Genomic DNA, 24,041 nt, shown 5'->3' with positions numbered 1-24,041 from the left:
AATTCTTCTATTTATTTATTCATGTATATATTTATTTTATATTTGTCGAGCACGGTTTATTCCTCTCTAGTACGTGTCTGGCCTTTCGAATGGTCACTACTTTATTTTCTTATTATTACTTCTGTGTTCATACTATTTTTATTTTCTGTACATCATTCGTATCGTTTGTAAAGGCTTCAACATACTTCGATGCGTTGGCCTTGGTCACCTAATAGCGACTCTCCACGCTGCTCGATCTTTAGTAGCCTCCCTGTTCAGTCCCTTATCCCTGAGGTCACACACTATGCCCTCGTTCCAGGTCTTTCTCGGCCTGCCTCTCGCAACCCTACCCCTGACGTTCACACTTCTCACCTTCCACACCCAACCGTCATCCTTCATCCTCTCCACATGCCTAAGCCATCTCAGTCTATCCCCCCCCCTCATCACAACACCAATACACTCATCCTATCCTTCCTGTTAACTATTCAATCGTAATCCTAGCCCCCCTCCCCCTCAGGCCTCGCAATCAAGGAAGCACTGCACATCCACCAAATCACTGTCATTTCTGTACGTTTGGGCCTGTGAATATCATCTTCCTTTACTGTCCAGGTCTCACTACCATACAGCATTACACTCCTAACAAATGCCGCCTACAGAAAATCTCTAAGCACGAAGGGAGAGCCGTCTCAATGTCAGGTGAGGCAACAGCTCCCTAAACTTCTTGCAACCATTCCGCACTCTAGCCACAAGGGGAAGCTCCAGCCCCACCTCCAGCACATGTCTCCCAAATAACAAAATCCTTCCACACACTCAAGAGACTCACCAGCAAGATCATCCTGTCACGATAATGTTTTGTTGTGTCATGGTGGTCACGCAGCCATTTTAGTGTTCTGTACCAAAGCCAATATGATTATTATTTATGTTCTTAATTTTTCTGACCTATTAAATTTCAGATCTTCTTACACTTTTGTCCACTTTTTATTTTGCACAGTTTTTGTCATATACGGTAAGTGTTTGGGGTTTGTTTATCTCTTTTGTTTACCGTGTGTGTATGTGTGTGTGTGTGTGTGTGTGTGTGTGTGTGTGTGTGTGTATGTGTGTACCAGGAATGAGCTCTGTGGTGTCATTGTGTTAAAGATAAGAGTTACGCCTTATCTGATAGTGAATCGATGAGTTAAGTAGGAAAAAATGAAGTTTCTCACATTTGGGATACCACACACACACACACACACACACACACACACACACACACACACACACACACACACACACACACACACCTTTATTCATCTCTCTCTCTCTCTCTCTCTCTCTCTCTCTCACACACACACACACACACACACACACCTTCATCTCTCTCTCTCTCTCTCTCTCTCTCTCTCACACACACACACACACACACACACACACACACACACACACACACTCACCTATGGGACACAACACACTGTCCTCTGAAGGTCTGGGAGTGCCAGAGGTCGTGTAGGGGCAGAGCTGCGGCTGCGGCGGCTGCGGCAAAGGCTGCGTCGTGGGCGGGGTTGTAGTGAGAGAGAGGGGGGGCAGTGTGACCCGGCCCCTCCCACACCAACCCACCCCCTCCATTGCCCCCGCCACCCCCACCGTACACCCCACCACCACCATATGTCACCTCATACCCAAACTCTGGAATAAGACAAGGATAGCACTCTACATTACATTGTGTAGTGACATTTTTTCCCTATGTGTCTATCTATCTAATGTCAAACGCCTTAATCCCGTTAGGGGTGGCCACAAACAAATCGCCTCCATGTCGCCCTGTCCCCCGCCATTTCACTGTGTATAGACATTTTTTTCCCTGAAGATTAATATTAACAAAAACCTCTCATTACCACCACCGCCATGATACGTCACCTCACACCCAAACTCTGCAATAAGACAAGGATAGCAATTATGTGCGGTGATTATTATGTTTGCAGATTAATATTACAGTATAACACCATCCCGCCGCCACCTCATAACAAAACTCTGAAACAAGGAAGTAGATAAGGATGTTGTTGGTTATCAGCTAAAATACTTAAGTACCTGGTAGATAAGTTGTTGGTTAATAATAATAATAATGATAAATAATAATAATAATAATAATAATAATAATAATTCCATCCATCCATCATCCAGTCCTACATTGCCCCATGAGGAGCGTAGGAGCCCGGGGTTAGCCAGCTGGTCCCGACATTAAGATGAGTGAAATAATAATAATAATAATAATAATAATAATAATAATAATAATAACAACAACAATATCTCTTACGGCGGATAGGAAGCTTACTAACACTTCTTCCTTAGCGATTTATTTTTGATTCTGCTCCGCTGCTGTGGTGCTGTGTGATTCATGTAGTCAATGTCCACAGCAAGATGATATAAGAAACAAACAAGGAGATATCAATGGGCAGTTTGAAAAATAAATCGCTAAGGAAGAGGTGCTTGGGAAAAATATAGATAAATAAATAAATAAATAAATCGCTTAGGAAGTGGTGCTTGGGATAGATAAATAAATCGCTAAGGAAGTGGTGCTTGGGATAAATATATAAATAAATCGCTTAGGAAGAGGTGTTAGGGGGCTTCCTTACCCGACAAGAAGACTAGCCCTGAGTCTCATATTGTCGTCGAGTAAGAGGGCTCCCTATCACCTCTTCCTTAGCGATTTATTTTTGGATATGGCTGGTTATCATCCTTTTGTACGCTATTCATGCCGTGTAAGGCGATATTGGAAGGATTTTTTGTAACACAAGACATAATAAATCGCTTAGGAAAAGGTGTTAGGAAGATTCAGCCAAAGAATGACGGACTTCAGAGTCATGGAATTTCGCGCCATCCTGACCTACCATTCAGGTTCTGTAAGAGGAAGACAGTAAAGGGTAATAAGCAAAATAAATCGCTTAGGAAAATGTGTTAGGGAGCTTCCTTAACCGACGAGAATACGGATCGGTCAGATATCACGTTTCAGAAAAAAAAAACAATAAAATAAAAAATACATTCCATAAATAAATCGCTTAGGAGAATGTGTTCAGTAAAACCAATAAACTAATAAATAAAATAAATACATTCCATAAATAAATCGCTTAGGAAAATGTGTTCAGTAAAATAAATAAATAATAAATAAATACATTCCATAAATAAATCGCTTAGGAAAATGTGTTCAGTAAAATAAATAATCAATAAAATAACACATTCCATACAATAAAACCGTCCCTAGGCAGCCAAAATGATGCTGAGAAATCGTCTTTGTGGCAGAGGGATTTTAAGGCTATTTTTCCTTCTTAATCCACGCGAACGTAATTTTCAGAGGCTGTGTTTTAAGTTAAGAAAACCGTCGTAGTGGGAAAGGGGATTTTACGCGATTAATTTCTTAGTGTAAATAAAATAATCTTCGTGGCAGAGGAATATTTATGTGGATATTTTTACGTTAAACTAAATCGTCCGGAGGTAGCGAGAATTAGATTAAAAAAAAAAATTATCATAATATTCCATCCATCATCCAATCCTATGTCGCCCTATGAGAAGCGTAGGAACCCGGGGCTAGGCAAGTTGGTCATGACATTTTAGATGAGTGACCAGCCTCACTTATCCCTGAGTGGCATTACGTGAGCAATAAACCCCATCCACCGCACGGATATAAACCTGCACCGGCTCAGTCCGATTGGAGCGCCTTAATTACCCACTAAACCACCAGGCGCCATAATCTGGTTACACTGCATGATTATCACCCAGCTTAGTAAATGGTTTCCTGGTGTACAGGAAAAAATTTGGCTTGTCATTTAGTGCGATCACCCACAGGCACAAGGAGGGGGAAAGAATGAAGGAAACGAAAGACAGAAGAGGAAGTGTAAAGTCACCCATAGGCAGAAGGAAGAGGAAAAGATGAAGGAAAGACAGAAGAGGGAGTGTAAAGTCACCCATAGGCAGAAGGAAGAGGAAAAGATGAAGGAAAGACAGAAGAGGGAGTGTAAAGTCACCCATAGGCAGAAGGAAGAGGAAAAGATGAAGGAAAGACACAAGAGGGAGTGTAAAGTCACCCATAGGCAGAAGGAAGAGGAAAAGATGAAGGAAAGACACAAGAGGCAGTGTAAAGTCACCCATAGGCAGAAGGAAGAGGAAAAGATGAAGGAAAGACACAAGAGGGAGTGTAAAGCAGCAACATACTGTTAAAAGGAAGAAAAACAAAGTCTAGCGCCACCTTATTTACCAACAAAACTCTACGGTTTAGCGTCGCCTTATTTAACCAACGATAGGATAAACTTCAAGGAAAATCGTGACGGAAACTTAAAAAGAAAGAAAGAAAAAAAAAAAAAAAAATAGGTCAGTGGATTCGTGGAGTCGTTATGAAGGAGGAAATGTGGATAAACGCAGAGGGGGGGGGAAGGAATGAAGGAAGGAGAGAAACGGAGAGAAGAAAAAAATATATGGAGGAGAGAAGGAAGAGAAAATGAAGGAAGCTTGGAAGGACAGGAGCGAAGGATGTAAGATGAGGAAAGAGATGGACATAAGTATGGAAGAGAGGATGGAGGAAGCAGAGAAGGAGGATGGAAGAAAGGAAGGAGGAAGGAGAAGCGAATGATGGAAGAGAGGAAGGAGAAGAAGAGATGGATGGAAGAGAGGAAGCAGGAGGGAAGGAAGGAAAAAGAACAGAGAGAGAGGGACGGAAGATAGAAGGGAGACAGGAACAGGAAGGAGAGAGAGAGAGAGAGAGAGAGAGAGAGAGAAACATCAGCCGGAGAGAGAGAGAGAGAGCACACGGGAGGGCCTACAAAATGGCGGACGACACCTAACCCCAAAAGACAATAATTTTCTTTATTTTCTTTCGTATTTCAAGACAAACTAAACAATTAATAATTCCTATACAGTAACAGACAACCCCTTCACCACGAGGCGTCTTCCTAAGCTGAGTAAAATCGTCTGGTGGGAGGAATGAAAAAGGAAAAACAAAGACAATATTCTTCTCTAGCTGGGTTTAGGTGGATAGTTGATTGGTTGGTAAGTAGGATGACAGGCAGGTAGGTAGGTTTGTGGGTAGATAGGTAAGTAGGCAGGTAGGTAGGCTTGTTGGCTGGAAGGTAGGTAGGCAGACAGGCAGGCTGGCTTGGTGGGTGGGTGCGTGGGTAGGCAGGTAGATGGATAGACTGATAGGCAGGTAGATAGGCAGGTAGAAAGGTAAGTAGGGCGGAGGGTAGGCATGAAGGTAGGTAAGAGAGTCAGATATATGAGAATAAGTAAGCACACTGGTAGGTAAATAGGTAGGTAGGGTAGGGGGTTGGCTGGTAGGTGGGTGGGTAGGTAGGTAGGTAAGATAGGGAGATATATAAAAGTACGTAAACAGAATGGTAGGTAGGTAGGTAGGTAGGTGGCATATAAACAAAACTAAATAACCGCAGATAAAATTACAACAATCAAACGTCAACAGACCTAGTACAACAGGCCTGAATCTCCTTGGTTACTAGTCGTCCATCAACTCTGTGTGTGTGTGTGTGTGTGTGTGTGTATGTGTGTGTGTGTGTGTGTGTGTGTGTGTGTGTGTGTGTGTGTGTGTATCAAAGTGACCTAAATTATCTGCTCCCGACGTCTGAAGGCTTTTGATGTCTGCCTGAGCACACACACACACACACACACACACACACACACACACACACACACACACACACACACACACACACACACACTTCTCTCTCTCATCGTTATTTTTGCTTCTCTGGCCGTGTTTTTCAGTATTATGCCAGTCACGAAGAAGTGCTATGGAAAATATGTACTCGTAGAGCTGTAGCAGTCTGTTGTGCCACTGAGCTACGTAAAATATGCTTCAAAAGGACTGTAATCTCCTTGGTAACTATTCAAATTAGCCCTCCAATCTGACTACACTTGGCCACTGAGATAGAAACGTTCGGGATATTCGTCAGGCAATACTACTACTACTACTAATAATAATAATAATAATAATAAAAATAATAATAATAATAATAATAATAATAAACTAGTAGTAGCAGCAGCAGCAGTAGTAGTAGTAGTAGCGATTAATAAAAAATAACAATATATATAATAATAATAATTATAATAATAATAATAAACTATAGTAGGCTAGCTTCAACCACTAGGCCACATCCACTGGTCTCTTCCTGAGCGTCTTTAAGTACTGTAAAAAAATAATCATCACAGCTACGTAAATACCGGTAGTCTTAATTACGGGTACTACTAACACCTGTGGACATAATAACGTTAATTAGTACACCTGCGTATCTAACTAACACCTGAGGAAGTAATTCGGAAAGGTGTAACAGAGGTGAGGTAATATTTTCGTGAGTAAAGACATGTTTGGGGCGCTTTGTTTTCATCTCTAGAAATTGTACAAATCCCATTGTTTGGATACCGTATTTTACCTGTGAATTAAATTATTACCGTACACCTGAAGAAGTAACAGGGAAGGGTGTAGTGAGGATGAGCATGTACTCTACTTAGGTAATAATTTCGTGGGTATGTACCGCCAACCAAAAAAAAATTAAATAAATAAATAATAAGAATAATAATAATAATAAAAAAGTATAGCACACCTGGGGATAGATGGTAGTGTAAAATAAGCGAGTTCTAGAGACGCACAGAGTCTCTTCACACACTGCCTTATAAAATATACCATCCATTATGTGACGATTTATGGAATTTCGAGCCGTAATATTTTTTTTTTTTAATGCAAGGAAGTTGGAGCCCGCAAACCGTTCCTTCCAAGAAAAAAACAAAATACAAAAGAGAGCCAAATTCAAGATCCGTTCGAGATACCTGGACACACTGCGTTTGAAAGACTGGAGATCACAGGAAGTACGAAATACAGACAGAGGGAGACAGTTCCAGAGATGACCTGTTGTATAAATGAAGGACTGGGAGTAACGGTTAACTGTTGCTTTGGAGAAATAAACAGAAAAGGATAATATTTGAATTCATAAACAAAGGACACCCCAAACACCACACAGCTTGCTCCGTGACTCAGAGTGAGACGGTAAGATGGCCGATACTGTTTTCGGTGACGGCTGTGCGTGTTATTTTTTTGAGTTTTTATATGACAGAACTGTACAATTCTCACAGGTGCAATATTTACCTGTGGATCTAATTAACACATCTGAGGGAGAAACAGGGAAAGGTGTAGTAAGGATGAGTCTAATATTAAGGTAAATTTATGTACGTAGCCAATTTATTTTTTATCTGACGGAACTGGGCCACTGCCACTGCCTAGATATTTAACTTGTGGTCACTGGATGGGTAAGGAAGCTCCCTAACACTTCTTCCTTACCGACTTATTTTTGAATGCAGACGGTTAATCCAATTTATATGTTATTATGAAGCATATGGTGATACTAGAAGGATTTAAGTATCATTAACGAGGATAGCAAGGTGTAATAAGCAAAATAAATCGACGAAGAAGAGGTGATATGGTGCTTTCTTAACCGTCGAGACCGTAACCAAAAATAAATCGGTAAGGAAAAGGCATTAGGGAGCTTCCCTAGACCGTACCCAAAAATAAATCGGTAAGGAAGAGGCATTTGGGAGCTTCCTTAACCGACGAGAATGCGAACCCAGACCACCTATTACACCAGACTGGGAGTAACCATAACCTACACACCCAACTTCTCTCCTGAAAACTCTCAGATGTAATTATCGTACCGGTATTTTTCTTACCTGTAGAAGGGATGTCCCGAAGGCGATTACGGTTATTTAGTGTATTTTGGAATAGAGGTAATTATCATGCCTGTAGAAGTAATTACGTACCTGTATAATTACACACCTGTAGAATTCATTAGCACACCTGTAAATTAATTACGTACCTGTAGAATTCATTACACACCTGTAATAATTACCGTACCCGTATATTACACACCTGTATAATTAGCGTACCTGCAATTACGTACCTGTAGAGGTGATGTCCCATAGGTTAGGGTGATGAGGGTGATCTAGGGCCTGTGGTGTGTAGGGTGGCAGGGTGCGCCTCTCCACACACCCTGTTGACATACCACCTCCTAACGTCGTGGCGAGACACTAGTACCACACCACACCACACCACCACACTCCTCTCCTCTCCACACCACAGCACCGCAACGCCACCACACCACACACCACTGAAGAGTTTGTTTATTCCTGACAGGTGTTTAAGTGTTCTTTTGTCACACCACACCACACCACACTCCTCTCCAGACCACACCACACTCCACTGAAGATTATGTTGATTTTTGACACCTCTTTTAGCGATCTTTGGTTATTATATTGTTTTTTTTTTCGTTATTTTTCACACACCACCTCTTAACGTCGTGAGAATACACTACCACCACCACCACCACCACACCACTCTTCTGAAATTTTCTCTCTCACTTTAGACAGTTATTTTAGTGTTCTCTAGTCACGTTTTTTTATTTCTTTTCGTTCTTGATTTTCACAATTATATTCCTGTTTACTTTGTCCTTCCTTGTTTTTCTTTTTCTGATTTATCTTTGTCTTTTTTCTTTATCTGATGGTTTAGCAGATTTTTTCAGATTAATATTTGTATGTTATTAATTCTGGTTTCTCTGTATCACTGATGGTTATAAAATTTGTCCTTATATTACTGTTTTAATTTTCAAGTCTGTTAGATCGGAATTTTATGTGTGTATCGCTGTCAGTTATTTATTTATTATTTATCTTTATTCTAATTACTGTTTCTTATCACCTTTAGCCTGGTTTTGTATATATTCTTGGATTGAGTGGGTATTTTTCACGCCATACATTTTACACACACATTCTTCTGTTATTCATGGCCATTTATTTTTGTTTTTTGGTTTATTCTTGTTTATTTTGCTTGCCTCGTTGTTTACTTGGTTATTATTATTATCGCTGGTCTTCCTTCTCTTCTCTTTATCACCACTTTCTTTGACTTTCTTTACCCCACTTATTTCTTATTTCACTCAATTCTCAGTCCACTTATTTCCTTTTCCATCTTATTTCTTCTTCCACTTATTATTTCACGTATTTCTTGGTCCACTTATTATTTCACGTATTTCTTAGTCCACTTTATTTCTTCCACTTATTTCACTTAATTCTCAGTCCACTTATTTCCTCTTCCACCTTACTTCTTCTTCCACTTACTATTTCACGTATTTCTTAGTCCACCTTTTTCCTCGTCCACTTTCCTTATACCACCTCCAAATTCCACTTACTCTTCCACTTCTTTCTTAATCCCTGAAGACCATAACTGCCTCCACCCCGATCAACCTGTCACTGAAATCATAACGAATTAATATTAGATTATGAAGAAAGTACAGTTCAAGAAAATCCATATTGGCTGTGGATGGGAATGAGATGGAACAGAAATTACTATACTGTATTTATTATTATTATTATTATTACTATTATTATGCTTTATTTTTATTGAAGCGAAGATGCACTAGGGGGTTGGTGATGTCTGGCTGGATGGAACAGTACTTCGAAATCTCTTTACTCGTTAGCATTATTAACTGACGTAACATATATCTGAGGGGGATATTTTGGTTAGTAAATGAGTTATTCGGACATGTTACATTCAGCCAGTTATCACCAACCTATCAAGTACATATGCGCCTCAAGAAAGAAAGAAAGAAAGAAAGAGAGAAAACTGAGTACAGACTGAAATTGCTACTGTAGGAGAAGAGGGCGAGTACAATAGTGAGGTGTGTAGGAGAAAAGGGAAGGCAGTGGCGTATCGAGGCAAGCGAATTTGTTACCCAGTACAGATAAATACGCTTCGAGATCCCTTTGATGTGGCCACCCCTCACAAGAAGCGGCTTCAGGCCTTATAAATCAACAAAAATAGAGAGATTTGGATGGATTATTGTCCCGATAATCGCTGCGGATTCATAAGGCAAATTTTCAAGCCCATGGAGAAAAAGAGAGGCAGTATATAAGACGTAGGAGTAACAAGCCCATGGAGAGAGAGAGAGTATAGAAGTAAGAGTAATTTTGGCGTGGACAAGACAACACATATATATTGTATTTATTCCTACACAGACACCGGCACAAAATTAATGGCGTTATCGTCAAAATGGGACTCACCTGGTCGCCGGAAATAAGTCTGTCCTCAGGTAAATGAAATCCCGTGGCCTGACTACAGTAAATAATTAATAAAGGCATAAATACTACTGCTGCTGCTACTACTACTACTACTACTAATAATAATAATAATAATAATAATAAATCGAGTGAATTACAAGAAATAAATTAATCAGATACCTAAATAAATGTTACTTCCCTCTTATGCACTACTTACTAACACTTTATACTTCCATCAAGTGGCCCTTAACGCCTGCCACTTGCCTCCTTAACCAGCCTCTCGTTAAACACTTGATCTCTAGCAGCACCTGACTGACACTTGGACAATACCAACACTCCCTCCACCTGACTCACACACAATGACACCCTCTACCCTCTTTTCCTCCCTCCCTTCCTTCCTTCCTTCCCCCCTCCCTTCCTCCCTCCCTGTCTCTCCCCTTCCTTCCTTCCTCCCTCCCTCCCTTTTCTCCTCACCCCCCTTCACTCCCTTTCTTTCTCTCCCCTTCCTCACATACTTCCCCTCCACCCCTTCTCCTCCCTTCCTTCCTCACTCCCTAGTTTCCCCTCACCCTTTCCTTCCCCTACTTCTCCCCTTCCTACTCTCTCTCTTCTTTTCGTTTCCTCCTCTTCTCTCCTCCCCCCCACCCCCTCTCTCCAGACCCCGCCCACTTATAACGACTACAAATATCGCATAACGAAATCACAGCTTCCTGCCTCCCTATTGGTTAGCTCGGGGTGTGGGGGAGGGGGAGGACCAGTGACCCTATTTATAAACATTCTTGAGCTCAGCAGTGTCTAAGGCCATATTCTCGTCGGTTAAGGAAGCGCCCTAACACATTTTCCTATGCGATTTATTCTGCTTATTACGCTTGACTGTCTTTCTCATACACTCCCGAAATCTTGTCGGTTATGGAAGCGCCCTAACACATTTTCCTATGCGATTTATTTTGTTTATTACGCCTGACTGTCTTTCTCATACACTCCCGAATTCTTGTCGGTTATGGAAGCTCCCTAACATCTTTTCCTAAGCGATTTATTCTGCTTATTACACCTTACTGTTTTTCTCACACACTCCCGAATTATTGTCGGTTATGGAAGCTCCCTAACACCATTTCCTAAGCGATTTATTTTGCTTATTACACCTCACTTTCTTTGTTACATAAATCAGTCTAACATTTCCATACTCTCCTGAATTCTTTTCGGTTCTTGAAGCTCCCTAACACCATTTCCTAAGCGATTTATTTTTTTCTTATTACACCTTACTTTCCCTGTGTTACAAAAATCCATCCAACACTGCCATACTCTCCTGTCTGCTCGCCGGTTAAGGAAGCTCCCTAACACCTTTTCCTAAGCGATTTACTTTGCTAATTACACCTTACTGTTTCCCTCAGTCTTACGTAAATCACTCTTAACATCAGACGCTGCATAGATGACGTGGAAAAGGATGTTAATCTGCCATACACAAAAATAAATCGCTAAAGAAAAAGTGCTAGGGAGTCTCCTTATCCGGCGACAGTGTGTGTGTGTGTGTGTGTGTGTGTGTGTGTGTGTTTATGTGTGTGTGTGTGTGTGTGTGTGTGTGTGTGTGTGTGAATGAATGCATGTATGAATGTGTGCGTTTTTAAATATAAACTCCTTCATTCATATAACGTATTTTATTTATCGTTCTTCCACATTCACCTAAAAACAAATAATAAACAAAACTAATGTGAACGAAGCGAAAACCAGTGAAACAATAGGTCAGGGTTGTGTAGATTTGAATAATGCGTGACGTCATTGAGTTTTGAATCAGGAGAGTAGGTGTGGAGAGACTGGGAGGGAAGGGAGGAACCATGAGGGAAAGGAAGGAAGAGGGAGGAGAGAAGGAAGAAAGAAAGGGAAGGAAGAGGGAAAGGAAGAGATGGAAGAGGAAGGAGAGAAGGAAGAAAGAGAAGGCAGGAACCATGAGGGAAAGGAAGGGAAGGAAGAAGGAGTGAGGAGAGAAGATGAAAGAGGGAGAAAGAAGAGAGAGAGGGAAGGAAGGAACGAAGAGGGGAAGGAAGGGAAAGAAGGAGAAGAGTAGGATGAACGAAAGAGAAAGAAGAGAGAGATGGGAGGAAGGGAAGACGAGGGAAAAAAAGAGAAGGAAGGAAGAGGGGGAGAGAAGGATGAAAGAGGGAGAAGGAAGAGAGAGGAGGAAGGAACAAAGAGGGAAAGGAAGAGAAGAAGAGGGAGGACAGAAGGGTGAAAGAGGGAGGTGGAGAGATGGAAGAGAAAGAGGGAAGGAAGGAAAGAAGAGGGAAAGGAAGGGAAGGAAGGAAGAGGGAGGAGAGAAGGATGAAAGAAGAAGCAGGGAAGGAAGGAAGAGGGAGAAGGAAAGGGGGAAGGGAGAAGGGAGAAGAGGGAAAACGAGAGGGGAGAAGGAAGAAAGAGGGAGAAGATGGAAGAATGACGGAGGAGAGAAGGAAGAAAGAGGGAGGAGAGAAGGTTGAAGGAGGGAGAAGAGAGAAGCAAGATGGAGAGGAGAAGGATGAAAGTGGGAGAAGGAGAGAAAGAAGAGAGAAAGAGAGAAGGAAGAGAGAGAGAGGAGATAAGGAAGAGAGAGGCGGGAGGATAGAAAAAAGATGGAGGAGAAGGAAAGAAGGAAGAAAGAGGGAGAGGAGAAGAGAAAGGGAGAGGAAAGCGGAGAGTAAGGACGGAGGAGGGAAGAAGGTATCTGGGAGGGAAGAAGGGAAAGAAAGGAGAGAAAGAAGAGGAGAGGAGGAAATTGTGGGGAGATGGAAGAGAGGATGGGAGGGAACATGGGAGGAAAGGGAAGAAAAAAATGGGAGGAAAGGGGGGAAAATGGGAGGAAAGGGAGGAAAATGGAAGGAAAGGGAGGGAAAATGGAAGGAGAGAGAAAAACTGGAGGGAAAGGGAGGAAAGGGAGGGAAAGAAGGGAGGGAGTGGAAGGAAAGATATTAAAGACCCATCATGGAAATATGTTACAATATTAGTTCACTGCCTCTCTCTCTCTCTCTCTCTCTCTCTCTCTCTCTCATTGGATTACTTTTCATTTTTGTTTTCTCTATATTCTCTTTCTCCCTCTTCCTCTCTCCTCCTGTCCTTCTCTTCTCTCCTTCCTCTTCTTTCCTCCTCCCCTCCCTTCCTCTTACCCTTACCTCTATTTCACACCCATCCTAGTATCTCTCCCTACTCTCTCCTATCCTCCCCCTCCCTCCTCCTTTCCCTTCCTCTCTCCCTCCCTTTCCTTTCCCCTCTTATTACCTCTCTCCCTTCCTCTCCACTTCCCTCTCTTCCCTCCTTCCTCCCTCTACCTCCCCAACCTACCCTTCCCCTCCACTCTCCCCTCCTTCTCCCACCTCCCCTCCTCTCTCCCTTTCCCTCCCCAACCTACCCTTTCCCTCCCCAACCTACCTTCCCCTCCCCTCCCCTCCTGTATACACACATGTTCCCGCCAAAAAATATCACCGAAATTGGCGAGGGGAAAATCTTGGCGCCAAATCAAGATGGCGCCCCAAAACGTAAACAAAACAGGGTATTTAACTCCCACGTGGTCTGGCCCCAATGTAAACAAACACCCGCGGGTATTTAAATGGCCGGGGAATTTAAAAATGGTGGGAGAGGGATTTGTTTAGTTTTTGGCGGTTAAATTTTGGCGGTTTGAATGGAGGCCTGTGATTGGCTGGAAGGAAACAGCTGTAACGGTCAGTATTTGAGCTTCTGACGCAGTCGCTGTAGGAGGAGAGGCGGGGGAGATGGAGGGAGGGAGGAGGAGGGGGTGGAGAGAAAGGAAGGGGGGATAAGGAGAGGAAAGGAGAGTAGTGGAAGAGACGGAGGGCTGGAGGGAAGAGGAGAGAAGGGAAAGAGGAAAAGATAGAACAATGGAAGGAAAAGAAAAAGGAAGGAAAGAAGAGAGAAATGAGATAAATGAATAGCAAGGCAGGAAGGAAGAGGAATGGAAACAAGAAATGAGAGAGAGAGAGAGAGAGAGAGAGAGAGAGAGAGAGAGAGAGAGAGAGAGAGAGATTAACTAAGTAGGAGGGTGTGTGTGTGAGGGGTGGTCGGGCGGAGAGGCTGTTATGAAGACCCAGTTATTAATAAAGCCAAACTGACGGTAACTAATCCGCCATATTGAATTGGCGGTGAGAGAGAGAGAGAGAGAGAGAGAGAGAGAGAGAGAGAGAATAAATAAGTTTGGAGAAAGCAAAAATTAACATATCTCCATCTTGAATGCTTAACAATAAACACTAGTACACGATGCTAGTCACGAAGAAGTGTTACGGCAAGGATGTCGAGCCGTAGCACTGTCTCTGCTTCTGAGTTATACAATACACTAGGACTAGAATATGATGCTAGTCACGAAGAAGTGTTATGGCAAGGATGTAGAGCCGCAGCATTGTCTTTTTCTGCCAAATTAGATACCGTACGTGAAGTAAGCTGCAACAAGACGAAAAATTGGGCCAAGTTATTGCAAACGAACTACAGCAATATAAGTGACCTGAATCAAGAGTATAAGAGAAACATCCAGAAAAAACAAAAAGAACGAAAGGAAATGAAAAAGAAACAAGTGGCGCCTTCAAGGGTGCACACAAACAGCTGACTTGCCGCTGACCTCTGTTTTCCCGCGCTTTTGTCACCTCGGTTTTGCCGCGAAATTCGATTCTGTGCGGAAAATTGGCGTGAACCATTTAGGCGCGTGACTGTGAGGGAGGGACGCCCAGCCCAGTATATTGAATGACTCGTTTGTCTTGGCGTTGTTAATTAAAATTAGTGTTTAATTAAAGTGTCTTTTATAAAACATTTAAACTCTGAAGACCAGAGTTGTCACAGAAGAGTATAATACCCATAGAAATTCCTACGTAATAATTTGCTTGATAAAGTTATTTCTTTGACCTCTGGTTCGGCCTACGTAGTAACTATCTATCTGTCTATCTATATGTATGTTTGTATGTATGTCTGTGTGCTACGAAACCAGTGTTAATGAGCTGTGATCTCATTTCATACTTTTATACAACACTAAATAAAGCAGTAAAGACATAGGTAGACATTATTAGTAGCTTTATTATTATTACTGTACCAGGAAAAACTATTTTCAGTAAAAAAAAAAAAAAATGGCGGGGGACAGGGCGACTTGGAGGCGATTTGTTTGTGGCCACCCCAAACGGGATTGAGGCGTCTGGCAATAGATAGATAGATAGATAGAATAACATAATAATAATCATTCCAAATAATCTACACACACACACACACACACACACACACACACACACACACACACACACACTAATATTCTTTCTTTTCTTATATATATTTCGGCCTGTCAGAGTTTTCCATAATTTTGGCTGTTGTTCAGACCACGTGCTCATTACCATATGGAGAGAGAGAGAGAGAGAGAGAGAGAGACTGGAGGGGGGACTTATTTGTCACGCATACAATAACTTTGGCTTTGTGTAATTGAGCGTGTGATTCCCCCCCTCCCCTCACGCCTCTCTCTCTCTCTCTCTCTCTCTCTCTCTCTCTCTCTCTCTCTCTTTCTAGCATTCAATCTATACTATCTTTTAACAGCTAATTCATCTCTCCTCCCTCCTCTCTCTCTCTCTCTCTCTCAATCGATCAACCATTTAATCTTTAATAATTATTTGAAGAACGAATCAACATTAACTCTCTCTAATCTTGAATCAACATTAACTCTCTCTAATCTCTCTCTCTCTCTCTCTCTCTCTCTCTCTCTCTCTCTAATCTGAAGTACCAATCTTTAATATCGGGTAAGCTGACATAAGAATCAAACTCTTCAAATATCTGCATAATCCTGACAATCTGTTTATCTTTGGGGGAGAGAGAGAGAGAGAGAGAGAGAGAGAGAGAGAGAGAGAGAGAGAGAGAGAGAGAACCGAAGATCAGGACAGAAAGATAAAAGGATGGATAGATATAGATAGGAGAAGGGATAGATACAGAGTTAGAAATGGACTGGTATAAGAAATGGAGAGAGAGAGAGAGAGAGAGAGAGAGAGAGAGAGAGAGAGAGAGAGAGAGAGAGTTTTAAACAAATAATAAACAACTGATAACCAAAGACAGGTAGATAGAGACAGATAAATATTGCAAATTAGAGAGAATAGATAAACTTGTGAAGGTATGTAGATGACGATTCTTTCCCCCCCCTTTTGTTCTCTCTCTCTCTCTCTCTCTCTCTCTCTCTCTCTCTCTCTCTCTCTCTCTCTCTAATTGGCCTCACACAGCTGCAATCAACTTAAACGCCACAATAATAATAATAGTAATAATAATAATAATGATGATGATGACTCACTCGGTCTGACAACATTCCTCCTCCACTCTCTCACTCTCTCCCTTTCTTTCCTTTTGTTTTTTCCTCCATTTCTATTTTCCTTTCCTTTTGTTTTTTCCTCCATTTCTATTTTCCTTTCCTCTCCTCTCCTTATGACTCCTACCTCTGACATACAACTCAAGTATTATTTATTACAGCTGGTGCAATGAAGGTCTTGATAAGAAACAGAGGCTTGAGTGTTGCAGCTGCACGAGGCTTACATGAAGGAGTGTTAGTGCCAACTTTAACAGATGGATGTGAGACTATGGTGTGCCATGAGAATGAAAAGTTGAGAGTATGAGCAGTGGAGATGGGACTGCTGAGGAATGTATGCGGAGTAGAGAGAGTGCATATAGGATACGAAATAATGTGATTCGTGAAAGATGTGGAGTGAGGAAGTCTGTGGACACCAGAATCGAGGAGTGTACTGAGATGGTATGGTCATGTGGAGAGAATGGATAACAACAGAATGGTGAAAATGGTATATCTGAGCAAACCTGAAGGAGGGGGAAGGCGAGGTAGGGCAAGGAGAAGGTGGAGAGATATGGTGGATGTGTGTGTGAGAATGAGAGGTGTGGAAGTCGGTGAGGCTAGGGAACTGACAAGAGATCGAGCTGGCTGGATGAATGTTGTGAGAAGTGCATGATTAGGGATTTGGCACCCCATTTAACGTGACGGCATCCGGATTAACTCTTGTTGGATACGTTTATGTGAAGCTAAAGAACGTGGTGAATGTTTCTGGTGTATCAGATAGAGCCAGGATTCCGGGGGCTTGAATGATGAGTGAATGGAAGCGTGGCCCATTGGAATGGACAAACCTGGGCTGTCTGGACGTTGCTACTCCTCACCCAGCCCTAGGGTGGGAAACGAGGTCCGGATGATGATGATGATAAAGATTATTATTATCCTCCCATTTTCTCCTTTCCTTTTGCCTTCCTATCTTGTTTCGTTCCTTTCCCCTCTTTTCCTGCTCTCTCTCTCTCTCTCTCTCTCAACCATTCACGCCCACGCTAATTCGCATCCCCAGAAACTTTCGTTGTTTTATAATACTTTCGTCGTTTTCAAATTGTAGACTCTAGAATTTTCAAATATACCCAGGTTATTTAATTATTCCGTTCATTTCCTTTTTGTTACGCGGTAATAGATCAGTTTTTCGAGTTTTTCATGCCGCATTTCGTGGTTTTTAATGTTAGACCATCATGTATTGGCTGAAAAAAAAAAGGGGGGGGGGAATATATCAGTCCCACCAGCATCTTTCCCCTCTAACCACTGCGCAACGACTGAGCCTATCACAGTTGCCAGACCATTTTCATAGATGTCGCTAATCTTGCTAAACACCAAAAAGTCCACAGAATCTCCTGAATACGTGTGAAAAACTAATTAATATCCCTAGTACTTTGCAAACCTCTGTAAAACATTGCTGGATTTATTACGGTTAGTTGTTAAAAGCTATACCAAAGGGGAAGTGAGTACCTCTAGACTTAGCGAATACCACGCTAGCCTGGCAACTGCGCTCCCAACCCCTCATGCAAAATCAATACCTGTAACCTTGGCTCCTGATTGGCCCACACCTTTCCCGCGCTTTTACCTCACTGGCTGGTTTGAACGAGGCCGCGACCCTGACTGGCTGGTAGGAACAACGAGATGCCAGATAACGAGGAAGACTCTATCTTGTTTATCAAGGATCGTGGGTTGGCAGAATTTTCGCTATATGGAGATGTGTTTATCTCAGTTTAACGAAGAATTTTAAGGTGCAGAGACAAGATCATGCGATATTGTGGAGGTTTTTGCAAAAGCTTTGGTAAAACAACAGAGATCTGGGAAATTTACATGGCAATTTTCGGGAATTTTTCATGTACGGCGAGATATTAGCGAGTATTCAGACCAAGTTTAGCGACATTTGCGACTTGGGTTTGGCACCTCTGTTCACCTACCTGACTCAGACGTGGCCAGGGCCTGGAGGCAGCAACTGGTGGCCCAATAAATCGCTCGATAAATCCCATTTCCACGCTTAATTAACAAGGTAAGAGACGAATAATCCACTGCATGGGATTTCCCTGTCCCGGTGACCAATACGGCCCGCCAAAACTTAAAATCCTTTTCAGAAAAATGGGAATATTTTGAAGAATCGTAAAATGGTGTACGAGCGCCAATCCTGCCATATGGTACGGCAAAACACTTGTGCAAAAGTCGGGTGAGCAGCTCCAATGATTTATAAATTTTCGTGGCGCATTTCAACCGGGAAAATTTCACCTTTGAACCTGACACAACGGGAATAATTTTGAAGTTTCTGTTAATGGTAGATAGGAGTGTGAATCCCGCCATATGCTTGAGAAAAACGCTGTATCTGACGCAAAATCGAATGCTGATGATTTTCCGATTTCGAAGGCGGTTTAGATCCGCGAAAATTTGAACGTGAAGAAAAGAAAGGAATATATTTTGAATTTTTAAAATGAAAGACGGTTTTGAAATGCTTCCCGCCATATGGTACACAAAAAAAAATATATAATTCTTTCACTTTAACTTGGCCAAGATTTGCAATATTTCGTGGCATACTTCACCTCAGTGGCTAGATACGAGTGCTACGGTTGCACATCCATGGCACTTCTTCGTGACTAGCATAACATGGTAGTATTTATCCAGTTTACAAAGAGTATTCAAAGCAGAAAGAAGACAGGTGTATAGAGTCAAAGTAAAAAATAAAAAAAAAAACTGAATATCTCAATGGGTGGATGGGGGGGGGGAATGAAGTCACAGTTCTATATACAGTATACATTAAATATGAAGATAATTTTAAATGGAGGGGCCACACATTAAAATCCAAAAAAAACGTGAGGGGGGGGACACAATCCAAAATTTAAATCATTCAAAATAATCCAAAAATTTCAAATGGGGGGGGAGCGCCGCCACTGAAAATAGCAGTATTCCAGGTATTCGTATTATTATTATTATTATTTTTCTTGCTTTCGTTACGTTATTTTGAAGTTTGAAATGAGAGAGAGAGAGAGGTGTTTTATCCTTATACTCTCAATAATAATAATAATAATAATAATAATAACAAAAATAAAAATAATAATGACACGTTATTCTCTGAGTTAACAAAATACTAAGTAAAAAGATAGATATACCTCTGTGTTCCATCCCTCCATCTCATCCTCTCTCTCTCTCTCTCTCTCTCTCTCTCTCTCTCTCTCTCTCTCTCTCACACACACACACACACACACACACACACACACACACACACACCTAGTTACCTTCTCACTCTCCATCTCCAACGCCAGATTTATGAAGGTAAATTACCGTCAAACACCTGTGTGGATGGGAAGTGCTTTGGCTGTGATTATTTTACGTACGGTACAGCCACCTCCTTCAGAGTCGAGAATACGGAATTGTCAATGATAAAAAAATAACACAAAAAAAACCATAATAATAATAATAATAATAATAATAATAATAATAATAATAATAATCACACTAAAATCAGCATTACCTCCCACCCGCTTAAAAGAAAACGTGATTATTGATGAATTAAAAATGAAATCAAATCACTAACGATAAAACTAATCACACTAATCATCATCAATCATCATCATCATCACCCCAAAACCAACATCATTATCGCCATCATGAGTATGGTGTTCCGTACCACCACCACCACCACAATCATCACCACCACCATCACTACCATCATCATCATCGTCAGAGGAAGGTGAAAATGGCAGATGGAAGGTAGGGTGCATGACTGGGTGGCTCTCTCTCTCTCTCTCTCTCTCTCTCTCTCTCTCTCTCTCTCTCTCTCTCTCTCGGTTCCGTCGTTCAACTTTTACCTTTATTCTCTCTCTCTCTCTCTCTCTCTCTCTCTCTCTCTCTCTCTCTCAATAGGTCACAGTTCAGAGGCATTACATTCAACCATCATTCAGCAATTTCCCGCGAGATGCCTACGCCTCAGTATAACAGAATTTTTCAACGTCTTTATACTCGTAAAGTGTGTGTGTGTGTGTGTGTGTGTGTGTGTGTGTGTGTGTGTGTGTGTGTGTGTGTGAGAGAGAGAGAGAGAGAGAGAGAGAGAGAGAGAGAGAGAAATAAAATATAATGCTGAGTTGTAAATATAAACTAACGCTAGAATATGATGCTAGTCACGAAGAAGTGTGATTGGGAGGATAGAACCACGGCATTGTCCTACCCATATTCTCGTGTATCCTTAACACCTTTTCCTTAGCGATTTATTTTGGATATGATAGGGTGGTATCCTTTTGTACGATTTTTATGAAGAGTATGACCTGGAAGGATTTATATAACACAAGAGTAAGGTGTAATGGTGAAAATAAATGGCTTCGGGAAAGGTGTTAGGGAGCTTCCTTACGTGAAATAGTGAGCCAGGTTATAGTGACCCGACTATAGGAATGATCAGAATAATGAAGACGATTCTGACATGGCCATAGCTGAATAAAACCGTCTGGGGTTGAGAAAGACCAAAATTCTCAGTGGTAGTGGTAGCAGTGATAATTATAATATTCTCATTGTGGTAGTAGTAGTAGTAGTAGTAGTGGTTGTGGTAGCAGTAGTAGTAGTAGTCGTAGCAGTAGTAAACAACAATAATAATAATAGTAATAAATAATAATGATAATAATAATAATAATAATAATTCTCATCGTAGCCGTAGTAGTAGTAGTAGTAATAGTAATAGTTTTTCCATGCATATATCAAAGAGGGAGGCTCCGTGGGCAACAAGACTCCACTCTCTCTGGTGCAAGGCAAAGAAAACGGGACAAAAAAGGTGAGACTGACCTATTTCTCCTGGTGTGGGGGTGATTAAAAAAAATATATATATGACGCGTGTGTGGATGTTTGTCGATGAGATGAAGTGAGGATTCCGTGGGCTTGAATGGGGAGTGAATGAGTGTGTGGCCCATTGAATTAGTGCAGTTTTCGCTTGTCTACCCTTTATTTAATTTTCTTGCTCTCTCGACTCTACCCAGTCCTTAGGTGGGAAGAGGTGTGGATGATGATGATGGAAGCAGAACGAGAGGCAGACCGAGAATGAGAGGGTAATATGATGAGTATGTATATATGGTGTGTGTGTGTGTGTGTGTGTGTGTGTGTGTGTGTGTGTGTGTGTGTGAGAGAGAGAGAGGGGGGGAGGGGGGTCATTGAGAGAGTTCTAGGAGTCCAACGGAATCTCTTTATTGCATTCCTGTGGGCCACGCTCCTCTCTTTATCTCTCTCATTTTACCTCCACCCTTTCCTCCCTCCCTCCCTCCCTGACTGTCTCTCCCTCCAATCCTCCTTCATTTTACAGCAATCTTTTTCTTTTCTCACACCGTCTCTCTCTCCCCCTGATGCCCCTTGCTTTCTTCATTTTGCCTATCTCTCATTCTTCCTTCCTCCATTTCTCTTCCTTCCTTTCCTTCTCTCACACCCACATATACATTCTATTCCTCCCTCCCTTTCGCTCTCCGTCCCTCCCTCCCTCCCCCTCCCTATGTTTCCCTCCATCCCTTGCACTCTCCTTCCCCCCCTCCCTCCTTTTGCCTATCCTTCCCTCCCTCCCTCCCTTTGCCTATCCTTCCCTCCCTTTCACTCTCCTTTCCTCCCTTCTTCACCCTCACTGTCTTTCGCTCCCTCCCTCTTTCATTCTCCTTCCCTCCCTCCCTCCCCCTCACTGTCTTTCCCTCCTTCCCTTCCTTCCTCATTCTCCCTCCCCTCCTCGGTGCGGTCATGCTATATGGTATGGGGGTCACCGGATGGAGTATAAAAGAAGTTTTTTATTCTCTCTGGTCTAACTTAATGAGAGAGAGAGAGAGAGAGAGAGAGAGAGAGAGAGAGAGAGAGAGAGAGAGAGTCAAATTAAGAGAAAGGGATGGTCAAGTGAATTTAAAGAAGTGACGTAGAGAGAGAGAGAATAAAGAAATTACCTGGATCGCTGCCATATAATTTGCTTGATGTTAATAGTCAAACGTGTGTGTCTAATTACTAAGCCTTCTACCTTAATTACAAATCGCATGCATATTTTACGTACCACCTTTGGATTTCACTGATACGACAAATATAACAGGATTTCTCTAAGCTGAATAATAATAATAATAATAATAATAACAATAACCATCATCATCATCATCTTGAACAATCATCATCATCAGTCTATATTTACCGGTATATATTTTCTCCTTGAACAGGTAGACGAAGTGGATGGTTATTATTATTGTACTAAATGTGTGTGTGTGTGTGTGTGTGTGTGTGTGTGTGTGTGTGTGTGTGTGTGTGTGTGTGTGTGTGTGTGTGTCAAGAACTCAAATCTCAGAAAGTATTGATTGTAGAAGGAAAAGTTGTTAAGAATTTTAGAATCACACAGAGTTCACACCTCACTCCATCACCACTGACAGTCTTGGTGTTACTTACTTATTATTATTATTATTATTATTATTAGGTTCTGTTAAACACCTTCAGTTTGTAAAAGTCTCCTGAGCTGAATAAAGTCGTTAGATGGGAAATAAATAAACCAGTAAATAAAATAATAACAAGACTACCTTTCGTGTGTGAGCCAGGTAGACGGAAATAATAGATAGATAAATACTTGACTTATATGTCTATCCAGGGTGACTGCCAATGCTGGTGACGTGACGTGTGAAATGCAGTTGTGACTCGAGACACCTTTTGTTCGTAACTTTTCCCTCTACAATCCATGCTTCCCGAGATTTGAGTTCGTGACACACAGACACACACACATCATAAAAAAAATAATGACCATTCACTTCGTCTCTCTCTCTCTCTCTCTCTCTCTCTCTCTCTCTCTCTCTCTCTCTCTCTCTCTCTCTCTCTCATTAACCTCCGGGCCAGAGAGAAAACTTTGGCACCCTCATTATTTTCGCAACATGGCCCGTGAATCGCAAAAATAAAATGCACTAATTTTTCGCGATTCTGAGCACATAGAGAAGTTGCTGCTGTGATGTTTGAGGAAATCCATTATTATTATTATTATTATTATTATTATTATTATTATTATTATTATAACGATAAAAATATGATGCTGTCGATGATGGTGACGAGGAGTGATTATTGTTATTATTACGACGATAAAATATGATGATGATGGTGATGATAATGATGATTATTATTATTATTACTACTACAACTACTGCAATATTACAACCACCACCGCCACCCTCCTCCTCAGTATCATCATCATCATCATCATTTATCATCATCATCATCACTTCTCATCACCATCATCATCATCATTTCTGTGGCCTGTACTCCTCTGTCTTAACATCTTCGGAAATCATTATAAGATTAAAGAGAGAGAGAGAAAGAAAGATTTTTGGGGCAAGGTGACAGAGGAGGAAATAAGAGGGAGGGAGGGGAGGAGGAGGAAAGAGAGAGGAAGGGGAGGCGGAGGAAAGAGGGAGGGAGGGGAGGCGGAGGAAAGAGGGAGGGAGTGGAGAAGAGGAAGACGAGGCTGAGGGAAGGACAAGAAGGAAACTGGAAGAGGAAAGAAAGGAGAAAGGGAAGAGGAGAGAAGGAAAAGAGGTAGGAGGAGGAGTGAAGGAGGGAGGGGGAGGAGGAGTGAAGGAGGAAGGGGGAGGAGGAGTGAAGGAGGGAGGGGGAGGAGGAGTGAAGGAGGGATGGAGGAGTGGAGGAGGAATGAAGGGGGAGGGAGTGGGAGTGAAGGAGGGAGGGGGAGGAGGAATGA

The 24,041-nt window shown here is 41.8% G+C and overlaps 1 protein-coding gene across 1 annotated transcript in view; it reads left to right on the top strand.

Annotated features, from left to right (window-relative positions):
• The window catches only part of LOC145408399 (transmembrane ascorbate-dependent reductase CYB561), a 49,652-nt gene that overhangs the window by 327 nt on the left and 25,284 nt on the right, over nt 1-24,041 (top strand). The window lies entirely within an intron of this gene.

Source organism: Coenobita brevimanus, chromosome 77 (genome assembly GCF_032717465.1).
Source record: "Coenobita brevimanus isolate Jiangsu-jjx chromosome 77, ASM3271746v2, whole genome shotgun sequence".
Lineage (NCBI taxonomy): Eukaryota > Metazoa > Arthropoda > Malacostraca > Decapoda > Coenobitidae > Coenobita > Coenobita brevimanus.
Note: the sequence above shows the minus strand (reverse complement) of the source record. Positions and strands in the feature narration are given on the sequence as shown.